Source organism: Pteropus medius, unplaced genomic scaffold (assembly GCF_902729225.1).
Source record: "Pteropus medius unplaced genomic scaffold, Ma_sr-lr_union100, whole genome shotgun sequence".
NCBI lineage: Eukaryota > Metazoa > Chordata > Mammalia > Chiroptera > Pteropodidae > Pteropus > Pteropus medius.
Window position 1 is genome coordinate 18801094 of NW_024346667.1, and position 22611 is coordinate 18823704.

The following is a 22611-nucleotide window of genomic DNA, read 5'->3' on the forward strand; positions in this document are numbered from 1 at the left end:
TGTTTTTGTGCATAGTAAAATCCCCTCAGAGGGCTTAAGACAAATTTTGGGGAACTCATGTCTATGGCCATGCCACCCTGAACAAGCCCGATCCCGTCTGATCTCAGAAGCTAAGCAGGGACGAGCCCTGTCTGATCTCGAAAGCTAAGCAGGGTTGAGCCTGGTTAGTACTTAGATGGGAGACTACGTAGGAAAACCAGGTGCTGTAGGCGTAAAAAAAAAATTGGAGGAACTCGTTAAGGGGTCGGGTGTTCTGTTATAGCAAGCAGGGTGGAAAAATTCAGCAAAATATGGATCGCTGCTATTAATGTAACTTCCCTTTAAGCCCAGAGCATAAGTGCCCTGGGAAAATGTGTGTTACACAGACAAGTGCTCATTTCTATGATTAATTCAGCTGGCTGGAGCTTATACTAATGAGACCAAGGCCAAGGCTATTGACTCTATCCCCATAGGAGTTGCTGGGACTCATGGCTCCAAAAGCGAGGTGACGCCCTTCACCTTTGCACATAGTGGGGATTGGGTGAGAGAGTATGATGTGTGACTCCACTTAACACCCATGCTTTCCCCTCTAACACAATACCACTGCCCTGAGTACACTTGCAGTTGAAATTTGGTAACAGGACAATCTAACCAATGACATTGTCCCCATAGTCACATTACATTTTAAAAAGCAGAGACTGCTAGCATTAGAGACAGCACAGGTTGCTAGATTAGTCCTTTCAATGGATACAGGTTTCTCTATCCATTGGTTTTCACAGACAAATAGAGCTTGAAAGAAACTGTCCAGGTTACCCTGTTGCCTGAGGGTTTGATAAGGATCTCGCACGAAACCTTGCAAACAAGCCTGCATTCTTTCTCCACCTTCTGAGAAGTAATTGGCAAACTGCAGCCATGTACACTGGACAGGAATCAAGTTGGATGTTTTACCTGGGTTCCCTGGATCCTGTGCCTTGAAGTGCCCCATCACTTAGCCCGAAGCCTTTCCTTCCATGCTCCATCCTGTAGGACTTGTTTTGATTACCTCCACAGCCTCTCAATCTCTGTATTTATCAGGATTGTTTGGGTTGCAAGTAACTGAAACTCAAGTCAGCCCAGCTTTATTTATGGACTCACATACCTGGGAAGGGGCCTAGGTTGCTCGGACTCTAAAGAGTTGCAGGATCGGAGTCTTAGAAATGGGATCTTGGCTTCATTCTGCAGCTAGATTCTCTCCAGGTGGTAGCCAGCAGTCTCAGGCGCACGATCTCCCAGCTTAGCCAACAGAGCCGGAAAACTACCTTTTCCAGAATCTTTAGAGAAATCCAAGAGGAGGGTTCTCCTACGTTCACTTCTTAGATCAGACATTGTTAACTGAGGGATAAAAGTACAACTGACCCTTGAACAACATGGGTTTGAACTGCGCTGGTCCACTTACATGTGGATTTTATCCAATAAGTACTGTAAATGTATTTCTCTTCCTTATGATTTTCTTAATGACTCTTTTCTGTAGCTTACTTTATTGTAAGAATACAGTATATTATAACACATATAACATGCAAAATATGTGTTAACCAACTGTTTGTTATTGGGAAGGCTTCTGGTCGACAGTAGGCTATTAAGTTTTTGGACAGCGTGGGGCTCGGTACCCCAAGCCCCTCGTTATTCTAGGGTCAAGTGTACTAAGATTGGCTGGATCTAGGTCATGTGTTCACTCCTGCAGCTTGTGTGTCTGTGTCAGGGGTTGGAGAGCAGAGAAATTAAGGGGGGAAGAGAGAAAGAGGAACAGGAATGTGCAAACAGAGAATAGAATTCCTGCAGTTCTCCTTAACTTTTACTAAGACCTAACTGGTCAGTCTCATCCGCTTACAGCCCAACATAACCCTGGAATCTTTTGGAGGAGCCCAGAGTAATACAAATGCAAATCAGAAGAGAAAAGACATCTCTTTCTGATAAATGTGGAATTTAAATTATATCTTGTCACAAGGAATATCATTTAGGTCCTTCATTAATGTATAAGAAAACTAATGTGCAGATAACTGAAGTGAATTGCCCAAGACAATTTGCCCACATGGTGGGTAACTAGGCCAAAACCCAAATCTCCTACACCGGGGTCTTCTGCCTTTTAGTGTGCTGGCCTGCCTTCAAAGGATTTGCTGTCAAATTCGTTACTGACTTTAATGGTGGGAATCTCAAGCAGTGGGTGAGGCTCAGCCTTGATGGTCTTCAAATTCATTGCTAGGGCAACTCTCTTCTCTCGTCTCTAGGGAAATAGGCACATCTGCTTTTATGGATCAGTGGGTATGTGGGCCCAGCCAGCTGTAAACCTAGGACTGAAAGGGTGAATCTGAGTGGTCTTGTCTTCTGGGGCCTGCGTCACAGCATCTGGTCAGAAGGAAAGGAAGGGAGAGATCAAAATTCAAACCCAGGCTAGGGTTCCACTTCCACTTAGATGGAGAAAGCCACAAGAGAACATTAACAAGGAGAAAAAGCTGGATAGTCTATAAAATCGTAACTTTTTTGAGCCCATTGGAGAGCCGAGGTCACAAGGCAAAACGAACTGAATTCCCTTGTGGGAGGGGCAGTGAGCCAGAAAACGGGACACGTGAACTGCTATGATTTTTGCAAAGCATGGGAAGAAGAGGTAGCAGCCATAAACTACTGGAATTTTAGCAGATTCTTAAAGGACAAGTGTAGGCTGATGTTACTTGCTAGTTAATTGATCATTGACAGTATGTTAAGCACTGGGCAGAGAATTATATTCTGTTTGTACATTCCTGTTCCTCTTTCCCTCTTCCCCCACCCTAATTTCTCTGCTCCCTGACAACTGACACAGACACATGAGCTGCAGGAGTGAACATCTGACCTAGACCCAGCCAATCTTAGTAGCCAGAGTGGTCAACCTGGTTTTGGAACTTTTCCTTTTAGAGTACTAGAAGGTAGGTGTATTGGTCGTCTATTGGCCCCTTAAATGGCCCCTTTAAGCAGCTTAAAACATCGAACATTTATGATTGCAGTTTTTGTGAGTAAAGAATCCTGGCACAGCTTAGCTGAGACCTCTGGCTCAGGGTCCGTCATGAGGCTGCAGTGGAGGTGTTGCTCGTAGCTGCAGTCATTTCAGGGCACAAATGGGGAGGGATCTACATCCAAGTTCGTGCACATGGCTGTTGTCAGGACTCAGGTCTCCAAAGGCTGCTGGCCAGAGGCAGAAGTTCTTCGCCACATGGACTCTCCATAGGCAGCTCACAACATGGCAGCTCGCCTCCCTCAGAGTAAGTGGGTAAGCGAGAGAGACAGAAAGGATGCCCAAGGGGAAAGCCACAGGCTGTCACTCAATCTCAGAAGTGCCATCCCATCATTTCTGCTATGATCTGTTCATTAGGAGCGAGTCTCTAGGACTATATAAAACTCGGGGGAAGGGAATTACATGAAGACACAAGTACTAGAGCCTGCCACACAGGGGAAGGTGACCGACTCCACAACGAACCTGACCATTCTCTCCTTGGGGCAAGGCTGGTAAGTAGGAGCGAAGGGCGTTACTGTGCCAAGTTTTGCCAAAACTGCAGCCTTGACAGGAAACGTGGCGCTGGCTAGCATCAAGGATTTGAGACTTAGTTGGGTTCGAGTCAAAGGGCACCACATCGTGAGAAAGACTGAGGAAGGAAGGAGGCAAACACATATGCCATGTGTTTTTGTTACGTCATTCAATTCTCAAAACAAACGTCATGTAAAAGGTATTAGCCCCACTTTACAGATGAAATAATTAAGGCCCAAAGAGGTTACGTGTCTTTCTCAAAATTACATAGGTATTGTGGTGATGGCTGCACAATTCTGTAAATATACTAAAAATCACTGAATTTTACACTTAAAATAGATACATTCTATGACAGGTAAGTTACATTTCAATAAGCTATTTAATACATGGTAGAGTGAGACATTTCGAACCTAATTGTTTTCGACTCTGTATTAGCTCAAATACCACAGACTGGGGATTTAAACAACAGACACTTATTTTCTCATAGTTCTAGAGGTTAGACGTCTGAGAGCAAGGCATCGGCAGGTTTGGTTTCTTCTGAGGCCTCTCTCCTTGGCTAACAGACGACCGGCCTCCTCCCCGCATCCTCACACAGCCTCTCTTCTGTGCACCCACTCCCATGGTGTCTCCTTGTGTGTCCAAATCCCCTCTCCTTATAGGGACACCAGTCAGACTGGATCAGGACCAACTCTAATGGCCTCATTTTAATTTAATCACCTCTTTAAAGAATTTATCTTCAAATATGGTTATTTCCTAAGCTACTGGGTATTCGGACTTCAACATACACATTTTGGGAGGGCCACACCATTTGGCCCATATCAGACTCTTAAGCTTATGCTCTTTTTGTATAGACTTTTTCAGACAATAGCCGTTTATTGTATTCGTTAATGAAGTCTGCTGATAAACATTATCCTGGCTGTATTACTATAGTATTTGTTTTGTTTGGGTAGAACGGTATTGGGAAAATTTTAATTCATACAGATAAGTATTTGCAAATGGTAACAGTTTTAAATTAGCTCATATTGCAATCTCTAGATACTCTTCAAATAAATTGATACAAAGCCCAAAAGAGGAGTAGTTGGATTCTTGAAAAAAAAAATTAAGTTGAATTACTACCAATATTTAACATCTGTTACTATCATTTATCACAGAGATAAGTTAAATAGAAAGCATCTAAAATGTATAATAAATCCTAAAACTATTTATAATGTGATGTTCTCACGAGTCTTGCCGTCTCTTTACCGATTACCATACAACTGACGATATGCTGGGAGAACACGGCCTCTGAGCAGGCATGCGTGATGTGGCCTGACATAACCTGAGCACAGCCAGCCACACTCAGAGAACGTTCGCGTATAATATTATAGGAGGAGACAGGCGTAGGCCTGGGTTTTTAAAAAGTCTAGACACACAACTTATTGGTGTCCTGATGTGTTAAAATTTGATGCATAAGACATTTGATAGTGTAATTTACTTTTTTTAAAGGTAAGAAATTTTAAAGATGCTCAAGTCAAACATTTGTGAGATCCCAGCACAACCAAGAGCTCAGGGGTATACATTTTGAAACTCCCTGCAATATATCCTGAGGTGCCTCATGCCTCCTGGGCCATTGACAACCCTGTCTGGCACAGACGCCGTGGTCAGCCGGCCGTGGTTAGAAAGACAGGACCTTGGCTCCTGGGCTTACGCCAGCTGCATCAGAGCATAAACCGGAGGAAGGAAGGCTCACTGAGGGAAAAGCCAGGCATGGGCTAGAAACAAAAATTCCAGGACAGTTTGAATGAAATACTTCATTCTGGGTTAACTAACCCATGGATTTAAAGAGTGACTCAAGATTCTCCCTTATCTGCTCTCCAGATCAACCACAAACTTTAGTATTCTTCAGGAAGAATCAAATGTCACTTAAAACTGCGTTTTTGTCTGCTTCCTCCCTCAATTAGAGGAGCCTTTGTAGAGCCGGGACCAAATGAGTCCATAAAAAGGGTTTATCTACCATTTGGCACTCAGATGAAGCTAGTCTCTCACTCTCTCCCTGGTTCTCATTTATCCTCTCTCCACATCCCTCTTCCCCATCTTTTAAACCAATTAAGGGAGCTGCAGATTTGGTTCAAGTCCCACCAAAGCTGTTCTTTTTTGAGTATTGAGTTTTTCAGTCAACAAGGAGAGGCCAGCCAAGATCCCTTTATCTGAAAGACAAACAAAGGCAGCTAATGAGGGAGGTGGGAGGACAGGGGGAAGGAGAGGGACATTCTGGAAGCTTTAGTAATTCTTTGGAAAAGAGAGATAGCTTGATTTTATGCAGACTGAATTTTATGCACTGAAATATTTCAAAGAATCTGGCCATCATGCAGCACTTACCCACTGGATGGCAATAGAGAGCCATCTATGCCTTTGTCTCTGCTCCCGGAATCACTTCCTCTATGTTGCTGAAGTTTAAAATCTCCTGTTTATCGAATGGAAATATACCAAGAATTTTGCTTAAGAGTTGTCTGATTCTGGACTCTTTCGCTCTACCTTCCCGCCCTTTGCCCTATATCTTCAAGTCCAACCGTAGCCACATCTGTATTTTTCATTGTCGGGAGCATAGATTTGGTTATATTCTGTCACTCACGTTTTAGCCTTCCAGTGGGAGAAACTGCCAAGCAACATTTTCCTCTTTCTCTTTTATTCAAGAGGATTTGTTGTTCTTTGAAAATCTTTTTCGGTTGGTTTGTTTCAAATCAAATACTAAGTAGCCCGCTTTGCTGGGTATGAAATTGTTTGCTTCCTACCCATAGACAACAGTTGGACCTGGCCCCTGTCAGACTTCAGGCTAAGGGTCTCCTGAGTTGGGAAAGTCATTGCCCTCTGGCTTGGTCTGACCACTGAGGGGGCAACTTGAGGTTTTGTGGGACGCGTAAGAGAAGAGCAAAAGAGATCCAGTGGCTTCCTGCTCGTGGGAGAGAAAACTGGGTTATACAGGGAACACCAAGACCTGTGGGGCCCGATGCTCTCCTGGAACTTAACTGACGCTATTGTTCTAAAAACAAAACATCGCTGAGGAGGAGTTGGAGCAAGATGGGGAGAGAGAAAACAGGGGCTTCTTGTCGTAGCCATATTGCAAGGGTGAGATAGCCAGAAATCTCTTTGGCTCTGAGTAGGATGCTAAGCACAGTTGCTGCTGGCCGGCCTATCACAGGAGAGGAGAGAAGGGAAAACAGAATTAAGGAAGAAAAAGAAAATGTGGGAGAAAGGATGAGTAGAATAATGCCGGCACGTACTCATGGTGTAGGTCACTTCCCAATGCTTTTCAGACAACCCTAGCTGGAACTGTCAGAGCCTTCTGCCTTGGGGTCAGTGGCCACTCACTGGCTGTCTGCTCAGGCTGTGTGCAAGGCATACCAACAGCTAGAATCTGATGACTGGGAAGTCAAGGTGGTTAAGGGCTGGCTGCGGGGATCCAAAATGGCTAGAGCGGGACTGTGCAGGTTCCATGGGGATCCTAAAACCACCTCGCACAGGGTCAGCCACTGACTGTCCCTTTACCCTGGAGCTCCAAGGTAAGGGTCTGGGCCAGCAGGAGAGGCAGGTGGCTGATGAGGCGGGTTCGAAGAACAAAAGTAAAGGAGAAAAGAGAGTCTGAATGAAGGCCGTTTAAATGCCAGAGTGCAAATATTTAGGAGACTCTTAGGTGGGGAGGCCCAGATTCTTCAAGGCAGAGACTTCTCAGGGGACATCTGTTGAATCGAATTGAATAGAATTTCATATTAAATCAAATAACATTACTTTGCATTTATATAACCTTACAAACCTTATATAACAAATAAAACAACAGAGGGGAGTTCTTGGCTAAGAGCATTTTGGAAGACAAGAGAGGCAACTTCTCTCGACAGATAGAATTTGGTTTGGCTTTTGGATCAAATAAGAAACCATTTTTATAGTTAAAAGCTAGTGCATACCCATTTGTTGTGTTTGAAGCCTTTTAGATTTCCTAAATGCTTTGGCTTCCAATGCTTCTTCATTTCACGACTAGCAACACTGAAGTCAGTATATATATAGCATTACTCAGACCATTCGATAGTTCTGACTTGATCATTGAATTATTTTTCTTTACTTCAACCCTCAAGAAAAATAATACTATATGTTCGTACAAGACGTAACAGGTTTCAAAGCCTGATCATACCCCCTACTTGCTTTGCTCCACAGAGCAATTGTGAGGTGTGTGTGTGCGGGGGGCACTATTAGTACTGTAGTCTCAGTTCATCAGATGCAGTTATTCTGGCCCAGAAACAATTGAGTGACATATCCGCAGTCACCTGCAAGGTACTAAAAGAGCAGGGCAGAAGTCAGGTCTCCTGGTGTTTATTTTACTCTTTAGTTTGACAGCTATTTTTACATATTTTACAAGATATGATATTTATGTTTATGAGATGCTCTCTTATTTCTTCTTTTTATTTCATTTGTTAGGTTGCCAGTTATTCTCAATTTTCTTTCTCTATAAAGTGACACCAGAAAGTGTCATATCAGAAAAAGTGTTATGCTATCTCATTACCATCCTTGGCTCTGTGTGGCAAGAGATAGTTGGGGAGTGACTCTGGGGTAGGGGGTGGCAATGGGACAACTGCAGACTGATGCTATCTTCTTGGTTCTGGAGCAGGCCCCTAATTGTCACAGTTCTGGCCAGTACTTACCCCTTTCCTTCTACTATGACAATTATTTCATTTATCTTAGCTACGGCTTTTGTGTATCTTAAAATGACTAGACAGTAAACTAAAAGAACTTCTGTTTAAGCAGAAGAATCTAATTTCTAAAAGGCAGAGGTTTTTTCCTGATGATTAGAAGAGCGAGTCTTTTTTCCTTTTTCTTTCTTTTTTTTTTTTTTTTTTTAAGGTGAACACATATAAGGTATTATTATCCTAAAGGATTCTTTGAATATGTTTTGATAATTTTCAATGTAATGAGTTTGGGAACTCTCTGAAGCCATAGAAACTACACTGGCAGGCAGTAAAATGGTTTTAAAACTCTTCTTTGAGGTTGCCACTTCTTGGTTGCTCTCCTTATTCTAAATCACCCAGATTTCCAGCGGGAGTTAGAACTGGCCCTGATGGAACCTCCAGTAGCAAGACTTCATTAGACTATCCCTCATTTAATCTTCTCCTGTAAGATATTCTTAACACTGGGTCCCTTGGCAAATGCCCTAAAGAAGTTTCATTTCAATAATATTGCTTTGTATTTATATAACCTCTATATCTAAGGAGCTTAAAAACACTTCTGGCCCATGCTTCATTACTTAGTTTAGCCAAAAAGAAAGTCAACCATTTCATATTAACAAATCTAAGCTTTCCCTTTGGAGATAGGTAATAATAATAACACTTTGTATGACACATTTCTCTTCCAAGAAGCTCAAAGTAATTTGAACAACTGAACTACTGGAGAAAATGAAGAACAGATAAGGCAAGGGCTTGGTCTAAGGTAACCCAGTAAAATGGGGGCAGAGTAGAAATCGGAGACAGAACTTCTGACTCTCCAGTCACTCCTCCATTAACACTGGTTGTAAGTATGGTCACGGTAAAATTTTTTTTAAGTGGGAAGTGATTTACTTTTGTTGTTCTTTGTTACGATTCTGTACAGTTTCAATTTTTCTTGACCAAAAGGAAAAGTCTCTAAATGCTGCCTCTTCTTTTGGATGTGAAGTTAAATTCCTTATCTTCATGTCCAGGCTGGTTCTCCTAAGATATTAGCTGAGTTCCAATGAACCCAATACTCAGGGAGTCGGGCATGTGAGTTCTTTGAATCAAGTAGTTAAATGAATGTTACATAGTAAACCCACCTCTTTTCAAAGCTGTTGTTTGTCCTTCTAAAGTCTGGAGGCCTAGTCCAATCTCTCCTTGATGGTTCAGGCTCTCAAAGTTCCTCATGCGTTTCATTGTCAGACCTGCTGAGATATCAAACACGAGAGATGAGAACAACCACGTTCTGATCTTCAGGCGTTCCCCTAGATTGTATTTTCACCAAACACTGAAGAACCGCTGTGAATCGGACATTTACCTGTTCCTCCACCCTTCTTCACTCTTCCCTTGAATCCAGTTCTTCCAGAGGCTTTGGCAGGGTGACTCTTTATTCTACAAGGTTTCGCCATAGTGAAAGGGCACATAGGCTGTGGGGACTGCGTGGGTGCCACGGGCCCTGCAAGCTGCCAATCTGGGATTTCCGTCCTTTGTAACTCTCCCCTTTGTTTTCCTCTTGGGAAAACTCAGAATGCATTTTGGGAAATGCAGAACTTTGCACCGTTCTTTCTTTCTCCATACTGTATTTTTAAAGTTGAAATATATTTGACAAATAACATTGTGTAAGTTGAGAGCGTACAACATATTGATTTGATTATACATTTATATACTGCAGTATGATTGGCACTGTACTGTTAGCTAGCACCTCTATCACTACTTATAATTATCATTTCTTTTTTTTGTGGTGGGTCTGCTAGCAAGTTTGATGTTTACATCCATATCATATTTTTTAAACTGCCCTTAATTCCTGACCTTGCATTTGTCATTGAAGCTTGAGGAAAAATAATACATTTCAATCTTCTGTAAAGAACATTTCAGTGCACCCTGAGAGAAATCTGTCTTCCCAGTTCCCTTCAACAACACGAGCTGGTGCCTAAAACACAGCCCAGCAGGGAACTCCTCAGGGACAGCACAGTGTCATGGGTCACTCCTGTGCTCTTAGGGTGGGTTTTCCTGCCCCCAAGAAGTCCAATGTAAGCTAAAGGGTAATAGAAGCTCAGGGATCAATTGTCTAGAGAGTCCAGGCTTCTTAGAGCAAATATTCCATAGCAGAGACCTCTGGGCTGCTTGGCATAGATATGGCAACCTGAACTTGGCCCCCGTCTCGGAGCGCATATGGTGTTCCAAGTCAGGATCACACACAGCAATATACCATACTGCGCATGGGGAAAATATTTATGGGATAATAAACGTGAGCAAAGCATGTTTGCGCTCTGTGCATAATTGGCAGTAGAATATGTAGATGAACTGATTTTTTATTCTACCCTTTAAGGAGTGCGGCCAGATGCCCTCTCAGATATGCCTAGGAGCACAGTCTTCAACTCCAAGGCAAGGGATGAGGCTGGGCGAACAGGACGCTGTTGGATGGCTTAAAACTAGTGCTTGTAAAGGGCACAACGAACTTCCATGTGTGGTCTGGCTGAACAAGGAACACAAAATTTTTTTTTCCCCTCTCAAAATGGATTTTTTATGTTTTATAAATGGAGTGTGAATTAACCCTGTGAAACGGGCTTAATATGTAGACCCTTGCAAGCGCCAAGAAGAAAGTAAGCGTGATATGACTATTGTCTTGGAAAAGATGGCAAGAATACAGGAAAAATTGACTAATTTAGATAAACTTCTCTGTTTGAGGTGTAAATCTAATTGTTCAGGGATTCTTAGACCAAGAATTCAAAAAGTACGTTTTCAACCATACAAATGCATTAGCTACTATGCGATTATTCTACCATTATGCAATGCTATTAAATAGTTATTGCGCTTTCATTTTTAAAGATCTATACATAGGTAGAAAAATAAAAAAATCCCCAAACCCAGATCTCAAAGATTAGATTTTTAAAATCTCACTTTTTGTAACCATTGTATAAGTATATTAGCAGAGGGGCCGGGTTTATTGAATAAAAGAAATGTTAGCATTCAAGTATAATCTGTACCATAGTCATGTAAATTTTTAAATAAAATTTAACTGAGGTTGCATTTCTTTTCGTGAAAGAAATCTCTCACAGTTTTCCTGCCTGCTTGCTATTGTTATGGAGCGGGTAGATTTCTCTTCACATTCTTTTTGCATTATTGTAACAGACAAGTCTAAGACACTGTCTAATGTTAATTCCACACACTGCTGCCAATTACAATCAGAGCTAGTCAAAATAAACAAATTAAACAAATAAACATGTCAAAACATCTCGGAGTTAGCGAAAATAAGCCAAGTCTGAACTCTCCCCACGTTTCGGCATAAATGATGGGCTGCGGGTTGTAAAACTCTCCATAACATTTTTTCACCTTTGCTAGGGGGAAGGTGGGTCAGTTTAGAATTACATTGCAGCTCCACTTTGAGAAAGGGATCTGCGACTGAAACCAAATCAAACCCAAATGTTGCTGGCTTCACCTAGGGTAGTAATGATCTGCCGCATGCTCCAAATGCTTTAAAAAAGAAAGAAGGAAAGAAAGGAAAAGCAGTTGATTCTTTGCTGACGTGATGCCAGAACCCCTAAATCACTGGAGAGGTTGAACACAACACAGGTGAAAATATACCAAAGGCGGATGTACATTTCAATATGAAACATACTGTCACTGTGACATTTCCCAATCAGCACATTTAAAATACTAGGCAATTAAGTTAAAAAGCTCTGTTGACTTCAAGAAGGAATATAAAACATGACTCTGCTACCCAAGTAGGATATCTTGGCCAGAACTTGTAATAATGAGAGGGGTATGAGGGTATGGAGGAGAAATGTGTGTGTGTGTGTGTGTGTGTGTGTGTGTGTGTGTACATGCATGCACATAGTGGCATGTTAACCTATAAAAATATGGAGAGAGGTTAGGGAGAAGGCTGTCACCCTGGCAGGTGGTTCTCGTAAAAAGGTGATCTCTTGAAGTTTAAGAAATTTATAAATATCTACACCCACTCCTGGCCGCATGCCACAAAGCAGGTGATTTGTGCAAAACCCACAGTGATCTTCGTCCAACGAATACTGATCTAGCACCACCAACTCTACGCCAAGTTCAGGCAACACAAAAGAGCAGGGCTTGGTTCATGCCTTCAAGGAATATCTTTTGGTCCTCATTGAGGACTTGAAATGTTGGGCTTCAGTGGGAAGTCAGTGATGGGCAGCAAGAAAGAGCTAGGGAGACCAAGCTCTGGTACCTCTTACTGCTCCAATTTCACCTTCCATTTATCAGGGAAGAGGATTTGGGTAAGGTTGTACTCCAAGGAGAGGGGCTTTGCAAAGGACTGAGAGAGTGACATTCGCTACCTCTATGAGACAGGGGACTTGATTACTTCTCTCGATCTCCCATGGCTTTTATTTTTAATGTGCCCTGCGTTTGGAAGAAAAGGGGCTAGGGGTTGGAAATCGCCGTGCCTTTGAAATGTTGTTTTCTGAGGACAGTATATAGAATCTTGGTTATTAACAACCTCTCACAAGACAGTTATTTTTGGAGTGGCCTCTTAGGAGGCAACCTCTTGGAAGTGAACTCATTTATTTTGCGTCTCACTGTCCTGCCATTTCCTGCGGAGAGAGGGGAAAAGTGAAACCACATGTTTTGAGGAGCGAATGGAGGAAATCCCTCCGAAGACAAATGACGACTCCTCTCCCCTGGCAATTAGTCAAAACTGGGCTTCGGGCCAGCCCAGGTGTTCCCGACTGTGTATAAATTTGCCAAAGAACAATGAAAATAGCAGCTGATTGTGCTGACAGATTCTTCTGGTAATTTCCTGTTGTTTGGCATCTTCAGGTTACTTTCCCACAATTATGGCTGCTGATGAAGTCTGGGACCCTTCGAAGTAATTTTCTAACTCTCTCCTTGCCCCTTTCTGTCATTCCACCAGCAAACAGCCTCTTACCCCTAACCTAAAAGAAATGAAACAATCCAAACCTGAAACCAAGTTAAAAAATATTTTGAGAGTTGTGGATACTTTTCCTCCCTCTCCCAGATGTTTGAATTTAATCCCCTTGCAAAATACATATTTTAATGAGTCTGAATTTAAAAGAGGGGGGAAAATGATTTGCACCTGCATCATATAGAGTTTCTTGGCAACTGCGAACTAGGATTCGGGTTCCTTCTGATTCTCCAACGTACAAGTTGGAAGGTTTCCTTGTGTTGTCCATGAAAATATAATCTCAATGAAGCTGGGTCAGCTGGTGCTGGTGCTGCTGCTGAATGAGATTGGACTCCAGCTGAACAATGGCCATAAGAGGCAGCCACAAGACCCGGTATCACTTTAATGTACCCTGCCTAAACAAGGGCCTCTGCTCAACTACTGCTCCCCGTTCCCACTCATCAGTTTAAGAAAACGAAACTACTATTATGTGTAGGTAGAAGTTATACTTGCACCAAAAGCATTTGGGGTGAAATGAAAATAAGGGGAATTGTACAATTTTCTCAAATCTCCACGTTATCCAATCTGTCCGGAAGCTATGCATATTTTCTTGGTTAGAGAGACTATGTAAAAGATTTTTTTTTTTTTTTTTTTTTTTTTTTTAGAGGGGCTGGGGAGCTGGAGCTATTGTTGAGAAGCTGCCAAGGAGCTGGTTTCTTTCTCTTCACTTCTCCCTTTCCTGGCCCCTCAAACCCCAGAGGAGAGAGAGTGAATGTGAATGCTACAATGTGGGTTTGCAGGAGAGTTGCTGAGGATATATTAGACTAGAGCATAATGTATTGAATTTTTCTAAACAGGGCTCCATATCCCCTATTAATCAGGACTTCTAGTCGGGAAAATTGCAAACCAAATAAAAAAATTCCAGGGTAATCCACAGCATTTAAGAGGGTAAATCTCAGAACCTATCACATCTGAAAAACATTTTTGAGATAGGCTTTGAAATAACTGTCAGTCTACTCTGTTCTGGATATACTTTTGGTAGAAAGCCTGCATTTCCTTTTGTGTTAAGGTGAGAACTATGGAAAAAACTCATTTGAACATATGTAGTTAAAGTTTGAAAGCAACTGCAAGGCATGTTTTTAGATTCCTGGACCTCTTAAAAGTAATAAGAAAACATCCAGGTGGAGTTAGGGTTGGAGGACATCAGAAATGACATGGGACCGGGAAAATGCTGGTTATTTGTGACTTCTTAATAACTCTTTCACGCCCATCCACATACTTTATTACTATGTGCTTGTGGGTTATGATAAAGGGCATAAGTTATATTTTTAGAAAAATGCCTTTAATTCATACTATTAGTCCCTTCATCAAAAAAGCCATTCATTTATTTTTTAAATTAATAAACCTATTTATTCATTAGTTTGCAATTAGCTGAGCACCCTCCATGGGTTGGATATAGTTAAAAGTATTTTGCCCGTACTGTTGACCATCATTTAATCTCTCCCTTTTTGAATTCCTACCCACCCTAAAGACGCAAGTGGAGCAGCACCTCCTTCGTGTAACCTTCCTTTCTTGGCATTCTGGTCCTTAGGGTTCTTCACCAGCGCTAACTTTCCACAGCACACGTTTATTCATTCGAGCATAGTGAATGAACACTTAAAACGTGCATTGTGCCGGCGGAAGGAATACCATGTTGACTAAGACAATCGTGGTTCCTGGCCTCGTAGATCTTAAGGTAAAATGGTGGCAACGGCCAGTTAACAACTACTTACGATGCAGGGCACTAAACGCTGTGATGTGGGAGGATAGGAGGCTAGGAGAGCAAGGAAAGACTCCACTGGGTCAAGGTGTTTAAGCTGAGACTCGAAGGATGCCCAGTAGTCAGCAAGGGGCAGTGTGTGCGTAAATGTCCCAGGCGGCGGGAACAGGGCGCGTAGAGGGGCATGCTGGGAACGAGGCGCGGGAGCTGGGACTGGCCCCTGACCCCTGACCCCGAATGCGGTGGGAACGGTGCAAACTTCCGGGCACACATGCAGGACCGGCGAGGAAGGAGGGTGATGAGAAATGAGACCCCAGAGGCGAACAGAGGCCCAATCTTGCATGGTCTATGAAACCACGGTGAGGAACGTGGTCTTTCTGGAGGTGGAGCTGTTGAAATGCTTTAAGTAAAGCAGCAATGCCATCAGCTTTGTGTTTTGGAACGATGTCTCTGAGGTGAGGCGAAGGGATTGGGGGTGAGGCAGTGAAAGTGAAGGTTGTCTCCAACGCAAGTCACCTAATTTTGTGCTCGGTTATCTGTTTCCTCTCTTTCATTGCTCTGTGCGTATTAGCCTTTAGCCGGATTACAAGCATCTTGAGATAGGAACCATACTTTATCCCTCTACTCATAATTGAGAGTAAATACTAAAAAACATTTTGATTTTATTTTTATGCTGTTTCCTTTCCAGTTTGCCACTTGAACACCTTATGACGGTGCAATAGCCCTTTAGTGAGTAATTAACGAAGGGAGAATTTTTCTGGACGAGTCTCAGGAAAGCAATATCTGAACCTCCACTTACCAAGACAAAGGCGCATCCTTTACTTTCCTGCTTCCTTCCCAAGAGAGAAGAGTTGTGATTCGATGTGCCATGTGCACTTCCCCACATTAAAAGTACTTTTGTCAAAAGGCTGGACAAATACCAGTTAAAGGAAGGTGGGCCTTGTGGAGTCAGGCAGGTGGGGAGTGTTGGTGTTTGAAAGGCTTCAGGGGAATACATCGCTAGTTAATGCCCCCCGCCACCTCCCTGCTAAAGTGGCTCCCTCCACCACCCACCAGGCACATTCCTCAACGTCCATCAGAGAGTCTGACCCCGTTAGCACTGAGTATTTATGACCGGCATTTGCCAGTGATTATATTAACAGTCAAATGATTATAACTCTAACTGCAAGTGTGTGTGTGTGTGTGTGTGTGTGTGTGCGTGCACATGCGTGCATCAGGGGCAGAGACAGTGTTCTAGAAGCAAATATATTATCTCTTTTAAATTGTGCCCCATTACTAAATTGGAAATTTGGGTAATGTACTTATTAAAGGACGTAGGCAAAGAATGATGTTACTGGAAGGAACCTTTCACAGGTGAGGACGTTGAGGCCCAGAAAGGGTGCTTGTCCTGGGCCACACAGTTAGGGACAGGTAGTTGATTCAAAGGAGGTCTCCTGGTTCCCAGCTCAGTGGTCTCTCCATGGTGTGCCCTGGGCTTTCCCTCTGTGTGTTTATTACCTTCACACAGCACTCGTGGGACACCTAGCCTCAGGGTTTTTATACTTCTCCAGATGTTTCATCTTTCTCACATTTCCTTGCCATCTCCTCGGGCACCCAAGGCTGCTGTCTCCCATAGGGTTTCAAGTAATGCTCACATTCCGTGGTTGTCACTCCTGCATCTGCTTGGCCAGGAGCTCAGACCCAGAAGCCCAGATGGCATTCGTGGTACGCTAGGCCATTTGTTCCCTTCATTAATCCTCGAATCTTGTGCTCTAGCTTGCCTGGCTAGCTCTCCCTCTGCAGCTCCTTCCGTCGCCTGGATGAACTGCTATCTGTCTTCACAGCCTGTTATTTGTGATTCCCAATCTTCATTCACTAATTTGCCACTGTCACAATTTATAGCCAGACCATGCTCAATATTTATCTTTAAAATCAGCCAATTTTTTAACTTAAATATTTATTTAAAATGCTATAGCATTACCATAAAATTATAACAAATATCATTGGCCAATAAAGATAACTACAAAAAAATAATGAAAATGAATAATGTTATTAAATTCAAGCTAGATTCACTTGCGTGCCAAAGGCTCTAAAGTTGAGTCCTGCTCTCTTTTTGCTAAAAAAGTGATGAGAGTGGGTAGAAAGGTTGTAAAAGCAACCTTTGATTGCTTTCAATTCACGTTCCCTTTGATTTAATTAGAATTCTTAAAAGGCAATTGAGGAGGTGAAAATTTTCCTGCTATGTGAATCTGTGTTTTTAAACCACTCAAGCACTACCTAAAATCTTCTCACTGGTATCTCCACTCCTGGGCTAACCTGAGCCACAGAGATAAGTTGGTATTTGGGGAAACTGTGAGCTCTGGCTATGCTAAAGAGACTTTGGCTGGTTGTGTGACTTGAGATAGTGTCCCCACCCTTTTCCTTGAGATAATGTCCCTACCCTCTGGGCATGCGGCAGGGACCCTCCGGACCACTGTAGGTTCTGTAGCTGTGATCCTGGTTTAAAGCTCTCAGTTGTGCTTGTATCAAGTACGATGACCTATTTAGACATTTTTGATGTGAGTAAAAATAGATCTATGATCAAGTGTTCCTGATCAGTATTGAGATTATATTTGATCACAAGAGAAAACATTCAAGGTTATAAATATTCCCCATCACAGGCCAAACTCTTTTTTTTTTTTCTTTTTTGGTATATAAAATGAGAAATAGGAATGACATAGACATTGCCTTTTCTTTTTCTATAGTACATATTCCTTGAGTGTTTTCTGCATGCAGAGCATTGAAATGTAAAAGATATACAGTTAGCCATTGAACAACTCAGGTTTGAAATTCAAGGGTCTACTTATACACAGGTTTTTTTCAATAAATACGGTAAATGTGTTTTCTTTTTTGATTTTCTTAACATTTTCTTTTCTCTAGCTTACTTTATTGTAAGAATACAGTATATAATATATATAATATACAAAATAGGTGTTGACTGTTTATGTTATCAGTAAGTCTTCTGGTCAACTGTAGGCTATGAGTACAGTAGGCCAACTGTAGTTAATTTATTGGGGAGTCAAAAGTTAAACGTGGATTTTTGACTATGTAGGGGGTTCGTGCCCGTAAGCCCCGTGTTGTTCAAGGGTCAACTGTATACAACTTTACTGCTTATTTCCTGGAATGTAAATATTCCTGCTTGTGAGAGGGGCTAAGTCTGGGTGGAGTATACTGAAAAGGGCTTGGGAAATGGTTTGGGTTTGAAATGGCAAGAGACAAATGGCTCTATGTTGTTCTAGCAGGCTCTTTCTCATTGTGGTCTTTGTGAAGGTTGCCCCCTGGAGTTGTGCAAGTGTGGCCAGTGTGGTTGTCTGCCTCGGTCCTGGAGGGTAAAGTGTGCGTGCTGAAGTCTTCCAGTGGGGGCCTGTGAATGCCTTTATTGAATTCTATTTGCCAATCATCTCAGCACCTTTCAATTCTCAGTGCTGTTCTAGGAAGGATGGGGGAGTAAATTTGGTGAAAGATGTACCCTTGGGCCTTAAGAAGCTTACATGCTGGTAAGATGCGCCATAGTATATGCTCTGGAATCCTACTGTCTGGGCTCAAATCTCGGCTGTGCCACGGTTAACGGTGTGACACTGGACAAGCTGCTTAACCTCTCAATCTTTATTCTTGAAACAAGCATAGTAGTAGAACCAGTTTAGAGGACTGCTGTGAGAATTAAATGATAAAGCGACACCTGGCACAGAGTGGGTGCCCGATTAATGTTAACTCTCAGTGTTGTTAAGGGGACAATGACAAGGTGAAAAGAGAACCATTTCTAGATGTTTGATAATCTATTCAATAATGTCGTACAGACTGTAAACCCAGTGCTAAAGAAGTTCAAATCAAGGAAAAGATAGCCGAGGATTGATAGTAGGAAAAGAATTGTCATAACATCCTTGCATTTCTAGCATGACTTATTTCCCCCTTAGTTTGTGAAATGATATTCCACTTATAGTTTTGGGAAATATGAGCAGGATTCATCACTAGAAGAAGAAAAATTGGGAGAACACTAGCATCTCCATCTCATTGAATTATTTATCATTTCTTGCTGAGGAGCAGACTGATTGCTTCTTGCCCTGCTGTAGAAGGATTGGATTTGATTCTGTCCCCATGCAGTCTGGAGAGCTTATTTTAATAAGAACAACTTAATATTGCAACTGTACAGCGAAGCTATCGCGTCCCTCTAGGACATTCTGCTCTACACACTCTGAGCTAGCGCGGCTCTTCTGATTATTTCAGATGAGGAAACTAAGTTATCCTCCCTGGGAGGGCTTATGCGAATAATCTTAGAATTGACATTTAAATTCAATCAGCTTTTTTTTTTTTTGCATTTGTCAAGTGCCAGACACTGTGCTAGACACCTTCATGTCCATTATTACATCGAATCCTCTAAATAATCTTATGAGGTAGGCATTATTATTATAAACCTATTTAAAAGATAAGAAAGCTGAAGAGAGGATAAGTAACTTGCCCAAGGTCACCAAGGTAGCGTATGTTAGGAAATGAGATCTTCACTCTATTTTCAGACGCCGTACGCATTCCTAGCGTGTCATGCTGTGTGAGACGGCCCTGGTCAGCAGACATCTGCCTTCCTTCCTTCCATCCTCCCTTCCTTATTTTCTTCCTCTTTTTCTCCTCTCTCAATCTCAATCTTTTTCAATCTCCTCTTCTCCCTCTTCCTCCCTCTCTCCCTGCACTCCTTTTTTTGTAATCTTATTTTTGTAGAATATTGTTTCTTAACTGTTAATAACAGCTACAGGGTAAAGTAACAGGGACACTGGATAGAGTTAATCAAGTTTGATTATTCAATGAAACGTGGGAAACAGAAAGGAGCTCTGAGTCTCTGTCCTGTGCCAGACATGTGGTACCCTTTCTAGGCTTTTCAACCCTTATGTCATAGAGCGAGTCTCATGCTTGGCATCGTCATCCCCACATAGCAGACAGGGAACTGAGTCTTCCAGAGGCCCTGCGACGTGCCCTGTAGTTGTATAGCTACAGTGAGTGGGGAGAATCAGAATTTCAAGACGGTCTGCCTGACTCCAAATCCCGCCTTTTCTTGGTTACATTATTTTGTTTCCCAATTAAGCATTAGCTTTGGCCAGAATTTCGAATGTAGCAGATAGGTATTTAAGAAGAAGCATAGGGACATTTGCCCTGTGGCAAAAAATGAGGGACACTTAAAGTGTTGGGATCTCAGCAGTTCTTCCCTGTTGATACCAGGAGATGATCAAGATGATGGAGATAATGTAAAAATCAGTCAGGGCATCTCAGATCAGAGTCCCAGGCTGAATCCTGCAGCCTGGTCAGCGAGAGCCATTGCGTTCAGCTTGCCTCGAGCTGGCTGGTTCACTATTATGGATTCTTGCTCTGCTGACCTTCCTTATGAGAATAAGTTGCTGTTTACTTTCCATCCTAAATGATTGTGGTTCTGTGAGCTGTTGAGAAGCCAACATGTTCCAGGCTCGCATGTTAGTGGCGTGGGGATTAAAACTAAACAAAGCAAGAAAGCATTTGACAATAAATGAGTCTGTTGGACGTGAGTAGCGAGTGCGGAAGGGAGTGTGTGTTTCTTGCTTGTTTATTGATTTTGGTGTTTTGGGCTAGTCTTTAAACTTTAGTTTGCCTGTTATGCTGGCTATAAAATGGGAGATAACGGTAGCATGCGTCTCTTGCATCTCTTAACAGTCAGAAGTGGTGAGAGGTTAATTACTTAATGCCTCAAAAATTCTTCAGGCTCCGCTGCCAGGACCAGAAACTGGAAAGCTTTTCTTCTCAAACTTTATCAGAGTTCTCTCCCGTTCTCTGAGGCTCAAACCTGAGAGGAGAGTTGGAAGAAGAGTAGAAGAAGAAATGAAAAAGGAGAGTGAAAAAGAAAACACTTTGGGAAGAGAGGAGGTACCTAGAAAGCTGCCTTCAGGAAAGTTTTGCGATCTCTTAGATAAAGAGAAGTATCCAAAGAAGATGCAGAGTCTGGTCATTCTTATTTCGCAAAAGTCTACCCTTGAACTATTGCTCTTTGATGAGAAGTAGGCAACCTACGTCAATTTTTTGAATGTGAGCCCTTTCATGATCTGGGGTGAACAATGGATCTATTTCTGTAAATCTTTGAGTCTAAGATTTACAGAGAGATTAGACCCTAATACTCCCCTCCATCTTCCCACTTGCCGTTTCTGGCCAGAGCTGTGATATAGGGCCATGCCTGAAGGGTAGAGCATCATCAGACCACTGGGCAAATGCTTAGATCTGACAGGCAGAATGTGACCTTGCTCTGTGGGACAGTTTTTCCCTGTAAGACAAAGTCGAATCTCCTGCCACAGACTCCTGAAGCCGTGGTCCATCTCTGCAAGGCCTTCACGGGCCCCACGGTTTCTATCCTGTGTGGCAACTGTAGGCAGAAAACGGAGCTGGACGCAGTATCTTTTCTAATCAGAAAGAGACATATTTTTTACTTTTAAGTTTAACAGCTTTTCAGGCAGAGTCAACAGGATTTTAATCACGGGACTGTAAGAAGTCTCAATTTTTTTTTTTTTCCATTTTAATCTGTTTCACATAAGGGACTGTAATCAGCCTTTACTTTTATACTAGAATACCAGACAACATAGCAAGGCACTCAGATGCCTTTTCTCACTGAGATGTTACCGAGGTGCTAAACATCTAAAGGGTTAGGGAAGTTTACAGCAAAACAATTTTATGTCTTCATTATTTGTATCATGTGAAAACCAACGTTCTCATGTGGCCAGATTTCCATGTGACCGAGAGCATGAGAGCATTTCTTTTATGTCCCTTGGTGCCTCCACGGGCATTGCATTAAAGGGGTGAATGGCTGTGATATGTGGGAGCATTGGGGATGAGGAGTTCTGTGTAGTTGACCCAGGATGATATCCCTAGGTTCCCATTATACAACTTGAAATAGGGCTTCTTTCTAACAGCTACAGAGTAAAAGGGTTTTCTCCCTAGCAAAATTGGTTCATTTAGCTGCCCTTTTTTTTTTTTTTTTTTAAGTAATATAGAAACCTTCTTAAAACTCCCTCTATTAAGTCAAAGACTGCTGCTTACAAGATCTACCTCAGGAGAAGTTCCCCCCGCCCGCATCCAAAGCCTGGTGGGTAAACGCTGGCCAAGAGCATCTGTGTTCTAAGGTTGCCAGAGAAAGAAGCAATTGACCTCTGGTGCTTGTTTTGCAACTAACAAAGAACCATAGGGAACGTTTCTGAAATGTTTGCTTCAGGGTGCAGTGACGAAACCACTGTTGGCTTCTCTTGGAAAATCTGTTAAATCTGAGAGAGGAAAAATATCTCCTTTTGATTATTAAAAAAAAAAAAAAAAAACCAGGAGGACTTTTAAAATGTCCCATATAGACAAGGCAATGACTTTCTGCTTCCTTACTTGCAGAGGCGGCAGCCCCCCTGGCAGGAATGGCAAAGGCGGACCCGACTCTCAGATGAAGCAGACCTCCCCCCACAACCAGGCTGGGTAAGGAGGGAGTGAATGTGGGGGAGGCAGAGGACAACGTGGACGGTAGTGATCGGACACCTGATAGGGCTTTAATGGCAAGTGGGCCTGGTACATTTCTCTCCTAGAAATGATTTCATTAGAAGAGAACATTTTATAGTAAGACAGAAAATAAGCATTTTAAGTAGAACCGAACGTAAATTAAGGTTAGGTTGAATCACCAATAATGGTTAAGGAATAGTGAGAAAGGACCTACATTCTGCCCACGTGGTTATCACTTTATGCATTTACGTCCTTTTAACAC

General features: G+C 42.4%; 1 long non-coding RNA gene and 1 pseudogene across 1 annotated transcript in view; both read left to right on the top strand.

Moving 5' to 3' along the window:
- Positions 1 to 22324, top strand: part of LOC120613398 (uncharacterized) — a 53868-nt gene extending 31544 nt beyond the window's left edge. The window contains exon 3 of the long non-coding RNA XR_005655693.1: positions 22248 to 22324. This is a non-coding gene — a long non-coding RNA (uncharacterized LOC120613398). The remainder of the gene's footprint in view (positions 1 to 22247) is intronic.
- LOC120613601 (uncharacterized) lies at positions 60 to 212 on the top strand (annotated as a pseudogene).
- Positions 22325 to 22611: the final 287 nt, after the last annotated feature.